We start from the raw sequence: 22,851 nt of genomic DNA on the forward strand, positions 1-22,851 counted from the left end.
GTGTAGAAAACATGAGGTTCAGATTCTGTGTTGTGTTTCTGTCAAACTGCATTGCTATTTTTTATGAAAGTTTGTTCTAGGGTCCAAATATGCGCCCACATGTTCATGTTATGAATAGATGAAATAACACAATGTGTACACTGTCCTAAAAATAATGTCATAATGCACCCAGGCTTGGCGGCTTGGCAATACCAATAAGTAGTTTTGAAACTGAAAATCCATTTTATTTATATAACAGTTTTGCAACTAGTTTGAGTTTTCTTCTCCTGAGCATTGTGTGAGCCAGGAACATAACACAACCACATTTTAGGGTTATTCTGCAAGCTGTAGTAATTAAACTTGCAAACAAGACTCACTAACACACACTCAACCAAGTGTAAATCTGGCTCTTAAATTAAAAAGTGTAACTTGCTGCAATTTGTGAAAGAATGCAAATGTTCAAACACCAGCATCACACACGCCAGTAAACAATCCCATCTATGTTTCCTTGTCATCATCTCTCCTGGCTCTGCCTATCCTTGTTTCACAAGCCCACAAGCTCCGCTGGTCACATTAGCATTCACCAGTGGAAGGATGCCATTTGGCCCTCACGCACTGGGAATCTGATTAGTGTGTGAGCGTGTGTGTGTGTGTGTGTGTGTGTGAGAGAGAGAGAGAGAGTGAGTGACTGGTTCAGAGACCGACCGTGCTCTTTGCCATCAGCATTCATCATAGCTTCGCGCCACCACCCCTGTTGCCAAAAGATTTACCCACATACCCCAAAAGCTTGGAATCCGTGCGTGTGTGTGTGTGTGTGTGGGTTTGTGCGTTTGTGTGTGTGTGTGTGTTTTCAAAGCAAAGTATAAGAGGGTTATAGGAGCCCAAGTATACAAGCATGCAAAACACTCTTCCAAACACACAGACAGCTTACAGCAGGAACACCAGCGTCTCCTACACATGTCAACAAGCTGCATCGGATCTCACTGACAAATTAGGACGTGGGTAGACATTGAGACTGGCTTATATTGTATAATTTAGGAAGCCTTTCCTTATGAAACAGTCTCTCTGCTTTTTGACTTTATTTGACTCTTTCTCTGCTCCTCCTCCTCCTCCTCCTCCTCCTCCTCCTCCTCCTCCATCTTTGAGCTGGTGTTTGAGGGATGTATCCTTGATGGAACACATGAGAGACAGAGGCGACGACCTGAGACTGATCCGATAAAAAGACCACCACAGGAGAAACAGAGAGGGTGCGAAAGAGAGGGATGAAGGGAGAAATGGAGAGGAGGAAATTGGGAAAATGACACCAAGTGGTTGGCTGACAGAGGAATAAGAAGGAGAAAGATATCATAAAGCACACAATGTGAGAGGGAGAGGGGAACGAAGAAAGCGAACAAAGCGAGACGCAACTATTCTCCATCATCTGAGACTCATTATCGTCCAGATTTGTGCTTGAATCAAAAAGTGTGTCACACTGGAATTTAACAGTGTTTTAATATCACCGATAAGGTGCAGCTATATGCGCCGTGCCTTGCTCAACAGGACCGTGTTCACTGAATACCAAGTATTACCCTGCCATGCTATCACGACAAATTCTTGAGCTCTAAGTCTGAGGGGCCAGAAATAGAATAGAAGATGGGTATGGGGTTTCTGTGCTGTCTTTTGGAACGGCTGAATCTGTATCTAATCAGGTTAAATCTTGGCACAAGTAGCCTCCACCTCTACCATAGGCTTCTAATGCAATTGGATGTGCAGAGGCACTGCTTACAGCAAAGAATTATGGGTTCTCCTTCACTGGTTTTGGCGATCCAGGAGAGGCGTAAAGAACAAACAACACTTTGGTACAATCCCAGGAGGACAGTGCTCTCACTGCTTCACACACACATTAGCTAACTAGCAGCCTTTCCACTGCTTCACACACACAGCAGCTTGCTTTTGGCTTTCGGATTGTCAAGAGGTTCATTGTGTGTCTGATAACAAAGGTTCATCACAAAAAACTTGTTTACTTGAGTAAATGCATTGTGATCAGCTTCATTTGAAGACTTTTACAAGTTTCATTCCTCGACATGAAGTTTCCATAAACCATGTCTCAACTCACAAACATGCATCAAATTGTAAAACCATTTAGACCAGTTCAGAGCTGAGAAAATGTATCTTTACTACAGATGACCCATTTGATGGGCACAAATTGGAAACAATTTTTTTTTTTTCTTTAAATGCAATGTGCAGTTTTTGAGCATCATATGACAAGTGGAATTTTCAGACGCTGATCTTCCTGTAGGATTTCTCAGAAATGACACCTGTAGAAAGAGATAGAACACTCATGCTCTTCGTCCCCATGTGTATTTGCATATATTTTAAGACCATGCCACTCTCTGACTTAAGGTAGCCAGACAAAACTACTATATAGTATGAAAACAGATTCCCCAAAATACCAATTATAACAATCCTATTCTAATCCACTTACCTTACACTTACACTTGCAAGTTAATCCCAAAGTTGATCCTCACTTCTTCATCCCCGCTCCCAAAAAAAAGTGTGAAATAATTCAAAACCACTACAACCTTGGAGCTCACTTGCATAAAATTCTGTTAAGTTCGCCTCCTGCCACCCTCGGCAGCAGTGGCCCACACCGTGCTAAGCCCTCCTAAATCCCCCCACCGCACCCACAGGCACGTTGGCTGTTAACTAAACCCGCTAACCTGTCAGCCGCTAAACCTGTGCATAAAGGCCCCATCATGCCTTAAGAGGACTCCGCATGTCATATTATTATAAAAGCTATTACCATTTACTGCGTTCACACCGCGGGGTTTTAGCTCCGGAAGGGAAGAATTTAAAGTGGAGGAAGGTTTTGTGAGAATAAAAAAGTGAGTAAAGGAGAGAGTGGAATTATAAGATGTGTGATTGGAATTAATGCCAGTGTTGACAAATGAAACAATCCGCCCTTGCAGTGCATTTATTTGTTTGCGGAGGGGGGGATTTGGTGATTTTACGTGACATGTCAGCGCGGGGGTCTGTGCCTCAGCACGTTCCAGCATCAATGTTTCTCCTCCTTTTTTCTGTTTTCATCTCCTCTTTTTTCCTCCTCCTCAGTTTCTCATTCTTCTTTCACGTCCTCCCAGTACAAGTGTGTGACAGCTGTAGTCTGTTTGTTTACATTCTCCCTGCTCTCCACATTTACAAGGCTGAGAGATTTACACTGAACCTGACCCTAAATGCCGAACCCAGCTTCCCCGTCCGTCTCGTCCTTTCTTCCCCCTTTTCATTTTTCAATTTGCATCTTTTCCGCAAACAGTTGAGAAAAGAAGGCGAAGATGTCATTTGAAAGACAAATGTACAATTGGAAAAAAAAAAAAAGAGAAAGAAACAGGAATGCTTGGCAGAGAAAGAAAGAAAACAAATTCTTTTGAGGGGAAGGGACGTCTGAGGGAGGAAAGGGGAGGACGAGATAAAAGAAAAGGATCAGAAAGCATCCGAAAAAAATGGGTTGTGGGAAGGAAGGAAGGTTCGGAGGAAAACGGGAGTATGGCGAGATGCTGAGCTGAAATGCAGATCCCATCTGCCTGACTGAAATAAAAGCAGTGGAATTCTTGGGCAAGTTCACCATACAGCGATCGTGATAACATCCACGATAACTGATCATACTAAATCTACATTTCAGCCATAAATCCAGAAATTACACCTCGAGCTGCGCGGGACTGTTTTATGTTTCAAGAACATGCCTTAAATGCCTGATATTCACAACAACCTACAACAGTTTTAACGTTAAAGCGAGTGCATCTCGCGCGCAGCTGTGAAAACACACAGCGAGAGGCCTCCTCGTCGTCCCGATCCTCTCCTTTCTTCTGCTCTTTTTTGGTGTTGCCTCCGTTTTTTTTGTTTATGTTCATTCCCCTCCCCTTCTTCTGCAGAGCAAATGTCATGTGTGTTGTTTCTTTCTGAGGCCAGGCAGGAGAAACTGCGCTGCTGAAAAAAGTCGCTGTAAAGTTAAATAAACTGAGGAAGTCAGAGAATGAGCGTTCTCATAAAGGGAAGACGGATGATGCTGATGCTATTGTTGATTTTACATTTTTTTTTTTTTTTTTTAATGTCCATCTTCAGCGATGACCAATCATTACTTTGGGATTTCTACACTTCCCTCTTGTCAACAAACTATATCTTTGGCTCTTCATCCTTGCGTTTTCGATATTTATTTGTGTTAATCCTGCAGCAAGTGGCGAGTAAGGAGTTAAAAAAAAAAAAACAGCGAGGGAGACAGAAACGCTCATCCCTCTCCTTGTCCACAAAAATCAGTCCTCCTCCACCCTCGCCCTCCCTCCATCTCTGCCTGTCACGGTCTAGTGGCAGGGTTAAGTTAAGTAAGAGTGTTCTAATAATTACGACTGGGACTCGCCTGCCTGCTCGCCCGCGTGTGTGTGTGTCTTCCTGTCAGTGCTTAGCCAGATGTTAAAAGGCTTGTCCCTCTCATGTTGCCTCCCTGTCAGTCTCCACTCTCTGCCACACACACACACACACACACACACACACACACACACACACACACACACACACACACACAGACACACACTCGCGCTGAGGACTGTCCTACTTGTGGTGGCTTTGTTTACCCCCAAGTGAGTGCCCTTCTGCCCTTCTGGCAGCTCCCCAGGGTGGGGAGTGTGTGTGTCCCTGTCAATACCAGCCTTCACACATCTGATCCATATCTGGTTCACATATTGAGCTGAGGCCACTTTTAGTATGTGTGTGTGTGTGTGTGTGTTGAATTAGCAGTAGTCTTTGTAGAACATTAAAATCTTCTTATAAATGAAGGAATTACATGAATATGTGGGATAAAAAAATAATTTGATCCCTCTGTAAGCATCCCCACCCCCTGTGCCTCTCACTGGGTGGTAACTGGAAGGAAGGAGCGATTGTCTGTATAGGTGTGCGTGAGCGCGCACGCTCTTGCACTTGTGTGTGTTTCACTTGGTGTGAGTCTCTGCGGTCATTGTTGCGACACTGTGCAGATCAAGGATTAGTCGCTTCCTGTCGAGCCTTTTGTCGGCCCAGCCACTCCATTTGGACATAGATCAATGTGTGCATATATTTGTGTGTGTGTGTGTGTGTGTGTGTGTGTGTGTGTGTGTATGTGTGTGTGTGCGTTCACAAGTGCACGTCACACAAATGAGCCGCTGGAGCTGCTGCAAGGCGCACGAAGGGGACAGGATGAGATGATCGAATCCCGTCTGTAACTCTTCAGTGATTTCATCTCTCACTAGATTGTGTTTTTAAATGTGTGAACACACACCTGGTTGTATAACCTCTGCCTGCTAGTTCACACATTTTATTTACTTCACACACCTTTTCAGCGTAACTTTCACCTCAGCGCTTAAACCACACCCTTAACCTTGAAATCTAGAGGTTTTGTTGGAGGATTATTTGGGTTCCCACAAAGCACAGAGGTGTGTAGAATACCTTCATGTTGAGGAATTAAAAAAAAAAAAAAAACATACATACGCGCGCACACACACACACACACACACGCAGATCTGCAATGTCCCAGGTTCCGGAATTCCACTTTGTTCCCTCGGTGATGTCAACTTCGGCCAATAAAAAGCCTGCGTTAAAACTCCACTGAGTCTCATACAACTGCAGCACACCTGGCAACGCAACACACACTTTGCTTTTATTATGTGTACACACACACACACTCACACTCACAACCTCTGCTAAGGTCATGGCATACCACTGCATTGAACCTTCCCGCCACTGCTTTCTGCTTTTTGGATATTCACACAAGGTGACTCTCAGTTCAGTGGAAATACAGCAGCGCTTAAATATTTGGATATTTTTTAATTCCCTGGTTGGTTGATAACTGTATTTATCTAAACACTCACACATACTAACACATATGTACATATTCTTCTTCATACAGAGTTAGTTGTTGTACATTTTGGTTTGTCAGCTGTTTGAGATCATCTGGCAGGAGCAAAGCTTCCGACACCTCCTCATGCAGATGTGTTAAAAGATTTCTGTTTCCTCCTTCTTCTTTTCTTTTCTTTTTTTTTTTTCCTTTTCACCCTCCTGCCTCCCGTTCCCTCTCCATTCTGTCCTCACCTCTTTCAGCCTCTCCTCACCCCGCCTCCCTCTCTCCTCCTCTCCTCTCCTCAGTAATCTAATCTGCAGCCAGTTTGTGGATGCAGTCTAGTGTGACAGCCCCCCCCCCCCCCACTCCACTTCTCTCATTTTCACACACACAAACAGCAGGCCCGTTTCCAAAAAGCCCACTTGCTTGGCAGAGAAACCCCCCCCCCCCCACTCCCCTTCCCTTCCTCACCCCTCACCACACTCCCTGTCTTGGTCACGCCCTCTTTAATATTGAATTATTCATCAAATCTGATTGGTTCCTTCTGATGGCGGCTATGATGCGAGCGGATGGTTTGTGTGTGTGTGAAAGGGGTGTTGTGGGTTCGAGATCGTTAGCTCCTCTTAACGCACTGCCGCTTCACAAAGCTGGATGGGCCCGTTACTTAGTGCGTGCGCGCACTCGCGCACACACACAGACACACACGCACACGCACTCTCACACACCCTGCGTTATTTTTTCATTTGGCAAGAGAAACTCAGACCTCTTGCACCTGTAGCTTTTTGGAAGTGAAACGGATATTTTAACATTTGAAGAACAATTTCTTTTTTTATTTGGAGGTTTCTTTGTTTTAACCTGAGAGTTAAAGTGTGTACCACATGTTTTTGTCGCCACCTCCTCTTGCCCAAGCAGCAAAGCTTAGCATCTGCTACTTAAAAAAAAAAAAAAAGCCCCCAAAGTCCCTTGGAAAGGTGAAACAAATCAATAATGGGTGTTTTATATGCATGTCGGAGTGTGTGTGGATGTGTGTGCACGCTCATATGATTTGCATGCCCCGCAATCTATACTGTTCAATATTGGCCGGGCTCTCTGGTATCTGCTGAGATTCAAATGTTCCGGAGAAGAGCGTGTCCCTTACTTTTACATCCAGGCTGCTTTAATCGCCGTTCAGTATCACGGAAACACTGCGCTTCGTTTTCAAGAGCTCCGAATAAAACACCGGCGGCGAATAGTTTCAAATAACGTCCCTTTGATGAACAATTAGTTTTTTGTAATCTCAGTAAAAAACCAAACATAATGTTGCTGCTCTGCTTCACAGCATGTTCGGGGTTTACCCATAATGCTCCTGCACCTCTGGTATGTTTTTGTATGCGTGTGAAATCACATTCATGCCGCGGACTTTGCTAAAAGCATAAACAGTCGATGATCACGGATTTGCCCGCACTTCAGAGAAAGACACGGATAAAGGAAGGATGAGTGTGTCGGTGTTTGCACACATGTGTGTTTGGTATCTCAAACACCTTGCGAGACACTTCACACTGACCCCGCGGTGCCTCTGCATATCTCAGAGGCATTAAACGGAAGGCGTGTGTGTTCGGTTTTGATGTGAGTGTCTGTATCGCACAATCTGCACAGAACAAAATCACTGGTTTTTTTGCAGGTTGCAGTCTGTGTTTGAACACACAGCTGGATTTAAGAAAGCTGAAAAAGTTGAGTTTTCCTCCGTCATCCCCGTCCGATCCCCTCTCCCTCCTCCTCTTCATCTCCCCTCATTGCCTCTCTCCCCCCCGCTGTCCCCCGTCACTGGGTGTGTGTGGAAACCCAGCCCACTGTTCAGCAGATGAATAATTTAGCGGTGTGTGTATCATCTGTTTACCGTGCTAATCCATCTGTCAGCAGGCACCTATCGATTCGCGCCTGCCTGGTAATTGTGCGTCTGCGACACACACACGCGCACACACACACACACACACACACACACACACACACACACACACACACGCACGCACAGATGAGCCTCTAGAAACAAACACACACACATACACACACACACCTCTCCATATGATGTGCAGGTTAGCTCATCTTCAGATCCTGAAGTTGTGAGAATCCCGGACACTTCGTCTTCACTGAGTGGAACCGAATTCAGGGTTAAGGTCACCATTTCTGATGCTGTATGCAGTTGTGTTTTATTTTCCCATGGTTCACGTTTACAGTCATTAAGTTTAGTTTCTTTTCTTTGTGTTCATGTTTTTATGTTTTATGATAAGCAGCAAATTACCGTCTTCAATCCAAAAAAAGAAAAACCTTAAAAATATAGAGTTTTATTACAGTATATCATCCTACATACAAATTAAGAGGCTATACATTTAGGTAATTTATTAGTAATCTCTTAAAATTAGTATAAAACCAGACAGTGGCTTCAAAACCACTTTTTGTGTCGTTGCCTTCATGATAGTGAAAGCGGGAAGTTGGTCAAACAGAAGAAAAAGAATAACCTTCTTTCTCTCTTTTTCTGTTTCAGTTCCAAATTCCAGCTTTCATTGAAGCTACTGAGCTTCAGTTTTTTTCAAGCTAAATAAATAAAAGATGCATTTTGCTCCCATGATGCAAGTATATTTATGTCGTTGTGATTATTTGCAAACAGTGTAAACGCAGGGACATATTTAGCATGACAACCATCTCAATATGTTCATAGGTTACTTAAAAAAAAAAAAAGAATCACCACTTCATGTCCTGCACCTGTATCTGAGATTGAAAATGGGGCAAAATCAACAAGACAGACAGAGAAACACAGGCAGGGGAGACAGACAGAGAGATTGCAGAACTGGAGAGGAGCGCACCGCTATAATGAATCCATGGGTGACCATTGATGGTTGTAATTATCAAATGGCTGGTTTTAAAAGCTCATTGATTGATGTCATTAGCTCCATGAGTGATTACTAATTGCTGCGCCAGTATGTTAAACACACACACACACACACACACACACACACACACACACACACACTCCGTACAAGACAGAAGGAAATGATTCATACATAACATTACTCCAAATGAGATTAATCAGTTTTTTGTAGAGCGTGTGTTGTAAGTTTTTATAATCACTGTTTGATCACTGATACAGAGTTCTTTTAAATATTATCTTTTAAAACCCAAAATCTTCATCCCTCATTTTTGATTTTACTGTTTCTCTAAATTCCTCAAACAAGGCCAAATAAAGCGCTGACTAATGTGTTGGAACCTTAATTAACCTCCTAGTAAAATTTGAGGATTTCTGCAATAAACAGACATCTCCTTCAATCAAACACAACTTTAATGAATGCCCCATTTATAAGCAGAAACAAATCTTAAGCAATAAAATGTGTGACAATATTAATATTTAAGACAGGTCGGTTCTCTTTAGCCCTAATGGGGCGTTTCTGTAACAAGTATCCATCACTGCCTGAGGGCGTTTTGACAAAGACCGCTTTCACACAGACTTCCCATCATCACAGCTTTGATTTTTCCTTTTTTTTGTTCATCCCTGCATTGGTGATTGTTATTTTGCTTGATATGCTGCTCTTTATTTACATTCTAACCGCTGTTAACGTTCATCCTCCTCCTGTCATTTGGTAAACATACATACAGGCAAGTATGGACGTCGGAATTGTTATTCAAACTTTACGGCCAGATATCCTCGTCACCTGCTTTCGTCACTGTGTTTGGTGTTATTTTGTGTCTGTTCACATCTTCCTGGGTTGCTCTGTGTTCTGTGGGGTTGTTTGTCCTTTCTACACTTGCCAGCAGGGTCAGGAAGACCACATATTGCTGTCCAAATCAGCCTCCCACTGCCACTTTCTCTCTCTTTCCGTGCCTTTCTCACACACACACACACACACACACACACACCACAAAACATACACACTCTGCGGGGTACGCAGTAGGGTTCATTTCGATGTGGAACGTCTAATATCACAACCCTGCGGCAAAAATGTTCGGAATTTTGCGCTCTTTGTGAAACGTCACAACCTTGTGTGTGTGTGTGTGTGTGTGTGTGTGTGTGTGTGTGTGTGTGTGTGTGTGTGTGTGTGTGTGTGTGTGTGTCAGAGGGTGTTAGAAGCAGGCAGGGGCTTAGCAGAGCAAAAGAGAGCAAATCTGTCAGCTCTCCCTGGGCAGACAACCCTTCTGACCCTCATTCAAAGACATATTGATTCTCCTCTACACCCAACAGGGGAGGGTGTGTGTGTGTGTGTGCGCGCGTGTGTTTGCGAGTGCACGCATGCACGTGCGCATGCATGGACAACTGCTTAACACAGCTTCTTTCCTCCTTCCTTCATAAGGAAAGCGATCTATGACTGCAGTGTTGGTAAATGGTCACATGGATGGATTCGGCTGTATAATCAGTTAAAGTTGTTTTTATGACAACATGTGTGACTCCAGAGAAAAACCACAGTGGAAGACGGAGATTATTTCAAACCCACAAGTGGTGCAGTCTGACCCAGTTTGCTTTTCTTTAGGGTTTTTATCTGTCTTGCTCTGTTTCCTGTCTGTTTCGTACTTGCTTTTGGTTCTGGGAAAAAAAAAAAAGGAAAACACAACAGAAAGAAGCAGTGGGCGAGAAAACACAAACTGAGCACGCCACAGAGACAAGCTCCTCTCTTATCTTAACACGGACATCATATTAAATCTGGCTGTGCACTTGTTATCTCTGCCTTGTTTCCCAGGAAGAAGCCTAATGACCTCTGGGACGGCACCGGTCGGGGCTCTGCAGGCTGCTGGGGACCCTGTGTGTATTTTCATGTAATTGTCAGTGCAGTGTTGTGAAAAGATTGGGTCAAGACTTTAAGGCCGGTGGTGGGAAGGTTGAAATCAACCCCCCTTATCGCACTGAAGATGGCTTTAAGTTGGCAGACTGTGAATGGACTGCTAGGTTTTTTGGTTTTTTTTAAAGATTTCTTAATCACATATTTTTTATGTTTATATGTGCACTGTTGAATATTTTAAGGCTGGAAAGAGAGTTTTTAACAGTACATTTCTACTTCTCTCAGTAGAAAGAAAGGCTGAAATTTGTGTCGGACGATAAAAGCACTGACTTTGTCCCAATGTCAGATAGTCCTGTTGGAAGTGTGTGTGAGTGTGTGTGTGTGTGTATGAGTGTGTGTGTGTGTGTGCATGCACGCTCACTGTCAGGTCACACGTGTGGTGACCTGGCACAGCAGCTCGGCGTAAAGTCTCCTGTAATAGCTGGTGGCTGGGGCAGCTGTGTGTGTGTCTGCGTGTCAGAGGGGAAGCGTGCGGCGGGGGGTAAAGACTCCGACATGGCGGGGTTGTTGTCTGCCGCATGGAAAGGCCGCAGTATAATGTAGACAGGCCACACGCTGACCCTGGCGCTACACACACACACACACACATACGTATACACACACTGTCAGCGGTATAAGCTGAAAAGTGCCCCAATAATGGAAGGCAGGTGCTCTGGGAGGCTGCCACAGGAAGAGGAAGAGAAAACGAGAGAGGATAAAAAAGAACATGTGAAAGTCAAAGCAGGTGAAGAGGAGTGACGGATTTGTGGATGAGGATGCTTAATGTGTCCGTTTCCCATGTATGTTTCCCCACGTGTGTGTGTGTGTGTGTGTGTCGCAGCTGAGAGCACTTCACTGTGTCCAGGTGTCACTACAGTCATCATTTCATATCAGTACTAATGCTACACTGGTTGGGATGTCCTGTGTCTGACACACACACACACACACACACACACACACAAACACACACACACACACACACACACACACTCGAATTTGATCCGAAATGTAACCAAATCCAAAATATTGCACTTTAACTATTACTGCCTGAACAGACCTTTTGAAGACCTTTTGGGAGGCCGAGCGGCGTTAATGGTAAACACACTGCATGCAGTGCATCACAAAACAACGTGATGTTTTATCTGCAGCCTGGACACTTTAAGCAGACGCCGTCATCAGATTGGTTAAAGCGGAGTCAGCTTGATCTTCCAGATGAAGTATTTTTGTTCTGTTTTTTTTGCTTTGTTGTCTTTCATTTGGTTGATTTCATCTACCTCTTTGACTGAATCCTACTTGACGCTTCTTCTCTGAACACTGTCGGTGATAATATCATCAGGCAGAGTCCACCTGCTGAAACAAGAAGACGCTGAGGAATTTATTTTTGATAAACTTGAGTGACTCTTTCTTTCGATACAGATTTTTTTGAATTTGACTGACGTCATAAATGGAAAACATCACTGCCTCTTCTGGGCCTGTATCTGTTTCTGTCTCGTTGTTTCTTTGTCACTGGCTTCTCTCTTCCTCCCTCACACACACACACACACACACAGACGCAGACACACACGGTACGGGCCACAGATGGCATTTCGGTGTCAGGGTGAGAGGGGTTTGTTAGGATCAAAGAGCTCCAGTGTGTGGCCCCTCCACCCTTCACTTGCTTTCTTCTTCTCTTTCTCTTTCTGTTTGTCATTTTATTCCTCCCCTTCCTCTGCTTTCAATCTCGCTTCCTCTCCCCCTGCACCCCCCCATCGCTCCCTCTCTCTCTCTCTCTCTCTCTCTCTCGCTCCGTCTCTCTCCATTTTTTCTCCTAATCTGTCCATCAGAAGTGTTGATAAATTATTCATGCCTCTGTCTGTCCCCGAAGCCTTGTCACCTCTCCTCCACTTGCCAGTTTCTCTACTTCCTCTCCTCTTTTTGCCTTCATCCTTTCCTCCTCCTCCTCCTGCTTTGCTCTCATCTCCCCTTCCCTCCAGTCCTCCTCCTCCTTCTCCTCCTTTTCCTCTCTAGTCTTGCGGAAAGCTCGGCCACACACGATCCAGCATTAAAAAAAAAAAAACCTGAGATGATGTGAGTTAATGAAAGCAGATTTTAAATTACTGTTGAAACTTTTAAGTGCATGAGGTTTGTGTGTAATCCATCTAATACTGCGGAGACAGAACAGAATATGGGGTTTTGCTCAAAGTCCCTTGACATTTCTCTGAGGCTGATAACTTGTTATGAACAGAATGTTCTTTTATTGAACAGAACAAAATGTGGGGTCATCTGTGAGTATTTTTTTTTATTATTTTTACGGGGTCCAAGACTGATTGAACAATACAAAATAAATAACTGAAAAGCACTAAATATATAATTCCTTTTATTGCTGAATTTCATCCCCTTCCATCCTGTATCCTCTTGGATTGAGCGCAGAATACAAAAGAGCCAAAACACGACGAGAGGTTCAGGAGGTTGAGAGTGGAATAGACAGAGAGAGATGCAATAGAAAGGGTAATCTTGTTGCTAATCCAGCGTTCTCTCCCCAAACAATTAAACACTGGTTTATGCCTGCTTATACTGTGGAGCTCTTACTTCCAAACACACACGCACACACACGCCCAAATGCAGTTTTCAGAGAGATAAAGTTTGCTGCGGAAAGCTATTAATCATAGGAAATCCAGATGAATACAAAGTTAGGGAGTCTAGTGATTAGTGATAAATTGCCTTGTATTTCCCCATAGATGTGTGTGTTTGTGTGCATTACGCCGACTGCATCCTGGGTGTCTGTGTGTGTCGGCTGATACGAGGGTGTAAAGCACTTGGGCTGAACCCTCGGGATATTAGAATGCAGCTGTGTGTGTGTGTGAGGAAGAGTGTGTACTGTGTAAGCGCAGCATGTGTGTGTGTGTGTGTGTGTGTGTGTGTGTGTGTGTGTGTGTGTGTGTGTGTGTGTGTGTCACATGTGGCTCTCTCTCTCTCTCTCTCTCTCTCTCTCTCTCTCTCTCTCTCTCTCTCTCTCTCTCTCTCTCAAAAGATGGGCCTGTCGCAACCACTCTCATCCCCTGTTACCACCACGATTAATACATTTTAAAAAATGTCCCCTCCACTTTCCCCCGGTGCCGCTCACACGTACGTACTCACACACACACACGCACGCACACACACACACACACGCACGCTGTTCACTATTCAGCAGAGGTTACTGCAACATCAGCAGCACACATAGCACTGCCTTTAGAGGCTGATCAATCTGCACTGATGAATTACAGAAGTCAAGAACGAAAGAGAGAGGGAGAAATGGATGAAGGAAGGCAGTGGCAGGATGAGCAAGAAGAGGAAGATGAGAAGACAAAGACATATATTGGGGGACATGGGGTAGGCGGAGGATGAGGAGGAGGAGGCCATACTGAGCAAACAGTAAGTGGTGTGATCATGATACTGATGAGAGGAGGAGAAGACGCCGGTGATGACAGCGAACAAGGGAAGGAAACATTGTTTAGAGTAAAGAGAAGGCAGAGAAAGTCTTTGAATTCCACAAAATGTGCAGAAAAACAATTGAAATGTAAGCCTGTCTTATACAGAGTTACACTTTTGGTTTGAAAAGACGTCTTTGCTAAGCGTGAGAAGAAACAGTTTTATGGAAAGACAACTCTAGAGCTGCATGGTGGTGTGGTGGTTAGCACTTTAGCCTCACAGTGAGAATATCCCAGTTTGAATCCGGGCTTGTGGGGCACGTTCTGTGTGAAGTTTGCATTTTCTCCCAGTGTATCCATGGGTTTGGTCCCAGTTCTCTGACTTTCCCTCACAGTTCAACACCAAGTGTTTGGCGACACAGAAAATTGGCAGTAGATGTGACCGTGAGTGTGTGTTACTGACCGTCGATCTGTGTTTGCCCTGTGACGGACGCCTGTCCTCCATGTACTGTCAGCTGGGATGGACTCCAGTGCAATGGATCTTAAGCTGCAAAAACAAAACACTCATGAAACCATCATCAGAGACCATGATATGCTAAATTAAAGCCTGTGGATTATTAACTTGTGTCAGTTAAACATGCCAATACTTTATTTTTTTCAAGCTTTTATGCTGTTTATTCCTTCACACTGACTGTCCACACTTTTTCTTTTTATCCGACCACCCATCTCCTATAATTCATTCATTCCCCCAAATGAAAACATGATTAAACATTAGACGAGGTGGCTTTACCCTCCACTATGTCTCACAATACATGAAATATATTTTCTTCGCCCCCCCTCCCTCTCCCCTCGCTCATGCCGGTGATAAATCCATAGCTATCTATGACAGCTTTGTTGCTGCTGGGAGGCCCCTCCTGCCTTGTTTGGCTGTGATTCCGGGCGACAGCTTTAGGAGCGTGTCTTTATTTAAGAGCTGCTGTAATTACACAGGCTTTAGCATATGTAGACGGCCAGATATGATTCAAACCACCACGACAGGGAGAGGGGAGCTCAACGGGTGAATGAGAAGAGAGATAAAACACAATGGTGGGAAGAGTGAGGAGGGGGGGGGGAGAGCCTGAGAGACGGCAAGGAGATGGAGAGAAGGAAGGGAAGAAAGAGACAGAGAGAGAGAGATATGGTGAGCGGGGCAGACTGATAGAGCAATTGAGAGACGAGGAGAGGGCAGTCAGGAGGGGGGCAGAGGAAGAGATATGGTTTGGCAAATAAAAGAGGAGCGTGGTGCCGCTGCAAACTGTTCGCCTTATGATGCCTCATTAGGGCTTAGGGCTGCAGATAGTGCCTGTTAGAGAGATCTATGGCCTCAGCGCTGAGAGAGAGAGGCAGACGGGGAGAAAGAGTGAGCCAGAGAAAGATGCGGGAACGCGATGCAAAAAAACAAGGGAAAGAAAAACAAAGATTAAAGCTGCTGTGTGAAACATTCTGCTTTAACAAGGCAGGGATTTTCATAACTTTGTCTTTTGGAAGAACAGCGTTGAGTCACATTGTTGGACGATTAGTTAATCCTCCTCTTCAGATGTGATGGAAAGTCTTCATTGTATGTAGTTTGAATTACATTTTGTGCTTGATGAGGCCGCGTTATGCTATAGTGGTTCGTAATGTCGTCTCACAGTGAGAAAACCCCATGTTCGAGTCCAGGCTGGAAGGCTTTTCTGTATGCTTGCACTGGTGTTCTACCTTTTGCAAAGTGTTATGGAAGATGGATAGACATGTGCTTTTTTTCCCCCCACAGAAATGAAATAGAGTTGGAAAGTGTGTGAGATTTGAATAGAGTTTTTCTCAATACAATTGGATTCAAAAGTTTGGCTGTTAAAACAAAAGGGTTGCTTCATTTTTTGGCAGGGTCCTCTGCGGCCGTAACCCTGCTGTGGCAAAGCGACTGGCCTAATTGAAATGGATGAGGAGGCTGGCATTTTTGCGACTCGGTGCTTATGCTGCGCTGAACACGGCCTAATTTGACATGGCAACAGACAAGCAGCAAGAAAAAGGAGCAATCGTGTTAAATGAGGAACAAAAGCACAGCGTGAAAGGGGAACGGGGCAGATAAGGAATCGGACGCCGGCCAGGCGACACCGACACGAGAGGAGAAAGACCGGCGAAACAAATGTCTCTTATTCTTCAGCATGTGTAAGAGAGATAGCAGATAGTATATCACCAGACTCCACATGCGCTAATTAGTAGCCAGATTTTAACGAGAGCGGAGCAAAAAGAAAGGGATGGAGAGGATGAGACGAGGAGGAAGGCCGAGGGCGGACCATTAATCCACCGTCCATTGTCGGTCGCCACGGGAGGGACGGCGTTGGATGTTCTGCCATGGGAGATGGCCATAAATCTACCGCACAACCTTTACACGGCGCGCTCACAATGCCATACAGATGCGGCCGTACACGGTTCGCGATACCGGCCCGACACAAGTGCAGCCACTCAGTGACAAATTGCTTTCATCAGAGAGACGACACAAATCAACTGCCTACCACAACACACACTCTCTCTCTCTCACACACACACACACACTGAAACATAATCAGGATGCATTTTGCTGCAGTTATCCAAAGTAGTAAATCAGAACCTGTTGTTTCTATCATGAAAGGCTGCTGCTTATCTGGGAGCTACAGGTGTGTGCATGCGTGCACATGCTCCGATGGTTATCTTTATCTTGTAGCTGCAGAGGGGCCCTTCGTGGTCTGTTGATGATTAGCTGTCCGTGCACACGCCCTCCCATAAATCTAACCTCTGAGTGAACTAATATTAGCACTAATGAGGCATAAGGAAGGAGAGCGTGCTGATATTTGTTTGTGTGTTTTAATAAGAGCATGTAACTTCCAGAGGGGCCCCAGTCAAAGTTTTTGTGGAGAATTTATTAGGTGGATTCACCGGAGCTGAATACCTGCTGCCTCAGTAGACCTCAGAGACCACTATGTCTCACACACACAGTGCAGATACTGTTGCATAATAACAAAACACACACAGGCCACATGCATTACGCACAGCCGTAGCTGTCACCCCTGCTAGGACACTGCCCTTCTCTAATCATACTGTACTCCCCGAAACAACACTGTGTGGGGAGCTCCTACTGTCCAGAGGCAAGCGCTCACTCCCCGCGGCCCCTCCCGAGGCATAAACATGCATGCCCCTCACGCTAACCACCATCATTTCCCTAACTGCCGCTTCTGCCTCTTCACCAAAGGACCCCTGATCACAGTCATGATGGGCTGCATGCAGGACGCTCGGCGGGAGGCACAAGACGCAGTCCGCAGAGACGACTGCTCCGGCACCTGCTCTCAAACGCCGGTGCAACAAAAACACACACACATAAAAAATAGAACACAAGAAAATTTAATTTTAGGCAGTGAATTCTATTTCCTGAATGCATGAAAAAAAGAGACAAATCTCATTTCATCTGCTTTGGGGGCATTTCCAGAAGTTTGCATATTCTTCCTGTGCATTACTTTTCTTGGGTACTTTGAGTTCCTCTCACAGTCCAAAAACACGCATGTGATGATTTAAAAATGGCCCAGGGTGTGAATGTGGTTGTGTGTGGCTGTCTCTCTGTGGTCGGAGCGTGTTGGAGATCCCGTGCTCACACTGGCCTCCTTACTTGATCAGCCAAAAAAATTGGCACTGAAGCTGATTTTCTTTGGTCAAATGAGACTGATTCATCAATCTTTAACTCTGTTTTGTTGTACGCAGCTGAACTCACACTGCTGCTGGTGACAAGCCTTAATATCTTCAGTCAAGTTCAACTGATGTAACATCTCCTGGCTGAGAAAAGCTCCAGTAGTTTTATTTGTCTTTTTAACACACACCAGCCCACTTGTACAGCTGAAATACGCAGACTCAGCCTCCTCTGGTTTCATCTTCAGGATAGCTCTCTCTCTCACATCGCACACTTGAACTGAAAGCTCTTGATCGCTGCAGCCATAATCATGTCATCCAGTGACCTTTGCATGTAGAAATGTACAAACCTGGCTTTACAGTTTCACTTGGACAAACAGATTGAATTTCAATCAGTCAGGCAGAGACATTCCTCCCAGTTGCAGCGAGGGTTTCTCGTGCTGGACATTTCAAATGAGTGAAAAGTGACTGCAGTGCATTCACACTAATAGGGGTTTAACTGGGTGCAAAATGTTTGGTCTCCCTCTAATTGTTCTTCCTAATGGGACCTATTGACTGTTTGTGCAATCACAGTACATCACTATGTATGTACAGTAGATTAGAGACTGCGACTCCAGCCTCCGCCTCTCCCTCACAGTCTCTTCACATCTATTTATCTCTTGTTTTCGTCTCTCTTGTCTCGTCTTCAGCTCGCAATTTGCAATTCAGCCGAGAGATGCTTTACTAGCATCAAAGAATTCCCAGTGTTGACAGGGAGATTTACAATACATAATGATCACAACAATACAAAGAAATGATTAAGGTGTAATGTAATCATTTATGCTGCCTTTGTGTCTCTTTGCGTGTCTCCCTCTGCCTGTGTCTAACAGCAGGTAAACAGCCTTGTAGCTTGTAGTGGTTATGTGATTCAGTAGCGTGGCGCGTTTCCGAATGGTAATTTGCAGAAATGAAAACTTAATCAAGCATGCTGCAGAAGTGGTCCTGAATAATTTAACAGTGAGGGGAGAGGAAGCGAGCGGAGGAGTGTGTCAGGAGGGAAAGGAGAGGAAGGTGAGCCGGCGGATGAGGAGAGTTTCCCCTCTCTGCCCTCCTGCAGTCCGCTCCATCTAATACTTTCCTGCCTACCAGGTGTTTTTTTTTTTTTTTGTACCCTTTCTTTGTGGCTCATTAATGTTTCATTTCCTTTATTCTTTGTTCTCACCTCCTATTTTTATTATTTTCTTTTTTTTTTCAACTTCATGTCCAGTTTTCTTTCATTTTTTTTTACCTCTTCTTTTATTACCTGCCTCTTCTTTGGCCATCTTTCTTCCTCCTTTCCTTCTGCTGTCCACTTTATTTTTTTCGTTTACTATTTTTAATATCTCAGCTTGCTCATTTTCTGCTTCTTCTTCTTGTTTCCTTCATATTCTCCTCTGATCACCTCTGCTGTCATTCTGTTGTTGTATTTCTCGCCTTTTGTGATATACTCGCGTGGACAGTGTATAAGAAGAAACAAATCCTAATTTGGAAGAGTTTATCTTTGTCAAATGCTTTGTGAGAGGATAATTAATTACTTAGCCCCACTTAAACTTTTAATATCTTCCTTCTCCCACTCTATCTTTGATTAATTTCTCATCCTGGGAAAGAAAGAGTTTCATTAATACTAATGTCATTAGTCTTCCTGCAGGAAGGAAACCCTTATTTTGTTATTAAAGATGGATCTCCCAACTCTTTAAATGATTACAGAGGTTCTGAATAAACATTTTTCTTCTTTGTGCCCAATCTGGGAAGCTTGTCTAACAGAAATAGTATGCTTTTTTTAATCAAATAAAAAAATAGGATGGAATGAAACATTTTCTTACTTGGTACCGATTTGTCCTTATTTCTTTATTTCTTAGTTTGTGTAATCTCAGAGCTTGCTGTGTTCCTGCATTGAGAAAAGACCTTTTCAACGAAATGCTAGACAATCAGTGTTTAACTGAACCAAATGTTTCGTTGTGGGGTTTTCAGTGAAAACAGGAAAATAAGAAATAGGTGAAAGTAAGATGTAGATGTAAAAATTCTAAACCTTCAAATTTTTAATGTTCACTGTGGAGTTTTAATGACTTTCAACAGAAGTGCTGACTGAAAATCTCTACTAAATTCAATATCTAATTTTTAAAACAGGCTCTGTCAAAAAAAAAAAAAAAAAGAGAGAGAGAGAGAGGCCTGTCTTACTTGTTCTAATCTCTATCACTTTCTTTCGCCGCCGTGGAGTGAGAATGAACTGCAGCCCCAGACATTAGCTTGTGAAAGCCCTGCGTTCCTCCTCTCTAATGGAAATTAAGGGCTGTGTGTGTGTGTGTGAGAGAGTGTGTATGTGTAATACGTGCTATTGTGACACGACCTCGCAGGACTCAGATTTTATTAAGTACCCTTCAGAGAAAGCGAGTGAAACAAGACAAGGGAAAAGTCTGTCTCCAGCTCCCTCTCTCTCCCCGTCCCTCTTTCTCCTTCACTCTCTTTCTCTCGCGCACACACACACACACACAAACACACACACACACACACACACACATGCACAAACACGGAGACCGGACTCCGAATTTTATTAAGTACCCTTTAGAAAGACTGAGAGTGAGACAAGAGGGGAAAAGTCACCGGCAGCATGGTAATCAGGTCTGCTAACCGAGACACCCAGCAAAAAGGAGTTTGTTAAAGGAGAAAAGAAAAGGCAGAGGGTGGGGTGGGGTAGGGTGGGGGGCAGCCGGGTGAGCGGGGGTTCGGAATACTTTTTTTTTTGTAAAAGAAAAAGGAGGGAAGTAAACTTTACATGAAAACAAAACAGGTTTTTTTTTTTATGTGAGAAATGAAGAGAAAAGCTTCAGGTCGGTGTTGGAAACAGGTGCTTTTCTGACACAACGACCTTTTATTCTTTGTCATTCAGTGTGTTTTTTTTTTTTTTTCATTCATTACTTTACACAGTGCAAAGTAAACCCCACTGCTCAAAGCAGGCTTCGCCATCTGCATAGGTCAACAGTAACAACTTTCACATTTAAGAAATCTGTGTAAAGGATTGTTTAAAGTATGTTTTGTTTTTTTTTTAATTAAGAAATAAGGCCATCTTAAGAAAAAATTGTTGTGTATGTTTGCATTGAAAGTAAAAATGTTGGCCAAGCTTGAGTTTTTGAGCTTTTTTAAAATATTCCGCTTGCAGGTTTGTTTGTTTTCTTCAGTGTAAGAGGCTCATTTTTGAGAGTAAAATGCCCAAAATGTAAAAAAGTAAGTCAGGGCCGCGGCGTGTGTAAAAGTTCTCAGAAACAACAGAGCTGTAATTCAGTGTCACACATGCCAAACGCTCACCGAGTGCCGTGGAGACCAGGAGGAGAAAGGAGAGGACAGAGATAGCAGGGGGAGGAGCTGGGTCATACCTTGCATGACTGCGCTTTCCCCAGAGGAGCGCTGCCCCACACACACACACACACACACACACACACACACGCACACACACACTCACACATCCATTGAGCGACGGCTGGTGTGCGGGTGGCTGTCTTGTTGGCAAGGGTTTCTGATTTCACGGCCTACTGGGTGGTGGCATTCAGCTTCCATCAGACATCCCTTTTTCAGCCTCTCTCACACCCCCCACCCCAACACACACACACACACACACACACACACACACACACACACACACACACACACACACACACTGACCCATCCCTCCCCTCCATCCATCCAAACCCCCCTCACTTTTATTTCTCTTCCTCACATTAAATATAAATATAGGATAATTCAATGCCACTTCCTATCACAAAAAAAGTAATTTTGTATGTTTTGTTGGAGATGATGTGAGCAAGGCACTGATTTTGTGGTGTCAGGGGTTCAATTCCCAGCGCACAGGGCACCGACTGGCCTCTGGTTTCGAGAGGGAAAGCTGATAATGCTGACAAGCTGCTTTTCTTTCACTGAATAGGGAGGACAGACCCTCTGCTCTGGACACACACACACACACACACACACACACACACACACACACACACACACACACACACACACACACACACACACACACACACACACCAAGTGACAAGTATCTCGTCAAGAAAAATGGCAAACTGAAAAATTTGCATTTTTAGTAAGTGCTTTCACGAATGTTGGGACAGATGATGCACGCTGAATCTGGACAAATGATAATTGATAGACAGAGAGAGAGAGAGAGAGAGAGAGAGAGAGAGAGAGAGAGAGAGAGAGAGAGTATGATAGTGGGGGGTCCTGTCAGCTTGTGTCTGAGTAGATCAGCTTGGACTGAGGGCTTCGGGGGGTCACAAAACAAGAGGTCTCATACGCCCAACACACACACGGTGACACCACTCTGCAGTTTCTTTCTCAGCCTTTCAGGCTTTGTTATCGGGGAGAATTTAGTGCTCAGCAAACCGACCGCAGTCAGCCGGCGATCACCGGCTCCTTGTTTGACTTCATGAAGCTCTCTCTATCTCTTACTGGCTCTTTGTCATCATGTCCGAGCAAATTTCTGTCACACCAGAGTTATTTTAGAGCGCCACTTCTTTCTGATTGTTTATGCAACTCTATAATTAACTCTGGGCTCAGGCACAGAGTTCTTGTTCTTTTATGTTACCTGAATGCAAAATACAAAGTACTTTTATATATTTTATACAGGAAGTTGTGTCAGTCGTGTGTCAATAATTTTATTATAATATAATGAATTAATTCATCACTACTGAAATTAAAGAACAAGTCCCAGTTGGAATGAAACTCTGTGAAATGAACATATTAGGTGTGCAGACACTCAATCCATCGCCCTCAGTTTTACAGAAACGCCAAATGAAGCTGTGTGTCCTTTCGGTGAAACTCCTCCTTTGATTTAAGGCGCTCAGAGTACCTGTTGAAGAATCACTTCCCTGAATTTAGTTTTGAACAATAAAACACTGTCCAAACGTAATTAAAAAACCCAGACACTCCTTTTCTACTAGTCGTTAACCTCCCGTGATACTTTTTAGGAATTACGCCATAAAGCTTAGACTTTTTAATGGGCACAAATCAAATATAGCCCCATGTTAATTTAATTAAGGCTTGCCTCCAAAATGTCCGGCCTTGGTCCAAATATTTGAGAAGAGCAATACTTTTTTCCCCTCCTCCAAGTTGATTAAAATATGTGATATTTCACATTAGTTAAGTTTTTATGGGCAGTGAGGTAATTCATTGT

At 44.0% G+C, this 22,851-nt stretch overlaps 1 protein-coding gene across 10 annotated transcripts in view; it reads left to right on the forward strand.

The window, feature by feature from the left end:
• The window catches only part of rnf220a (ring finger protein 220a), a 140,783-nt gene that overhangs the window by 14,392 nt on the left and 103,540 nt on the right, over positions 1–22,851 (forward strand). The gene's annotated exons all lie outside the window — the stretch shown is intronic.

The sequence above is a fragment of the Salarias fasciatus genome, chromosome 18 (genome assembly GCF_902148845.1).
Source record: "Salarias fasciatus chromosome 18, fSalaFa1.1, whole genome shotgun sequence".
Classification (NCBI taxonomy): Eukaryota; Metazoa; Chordata; class Actinopteri; order Blenniiformes; family Blenniidae; genus Salarias; species Salarias fasciatus.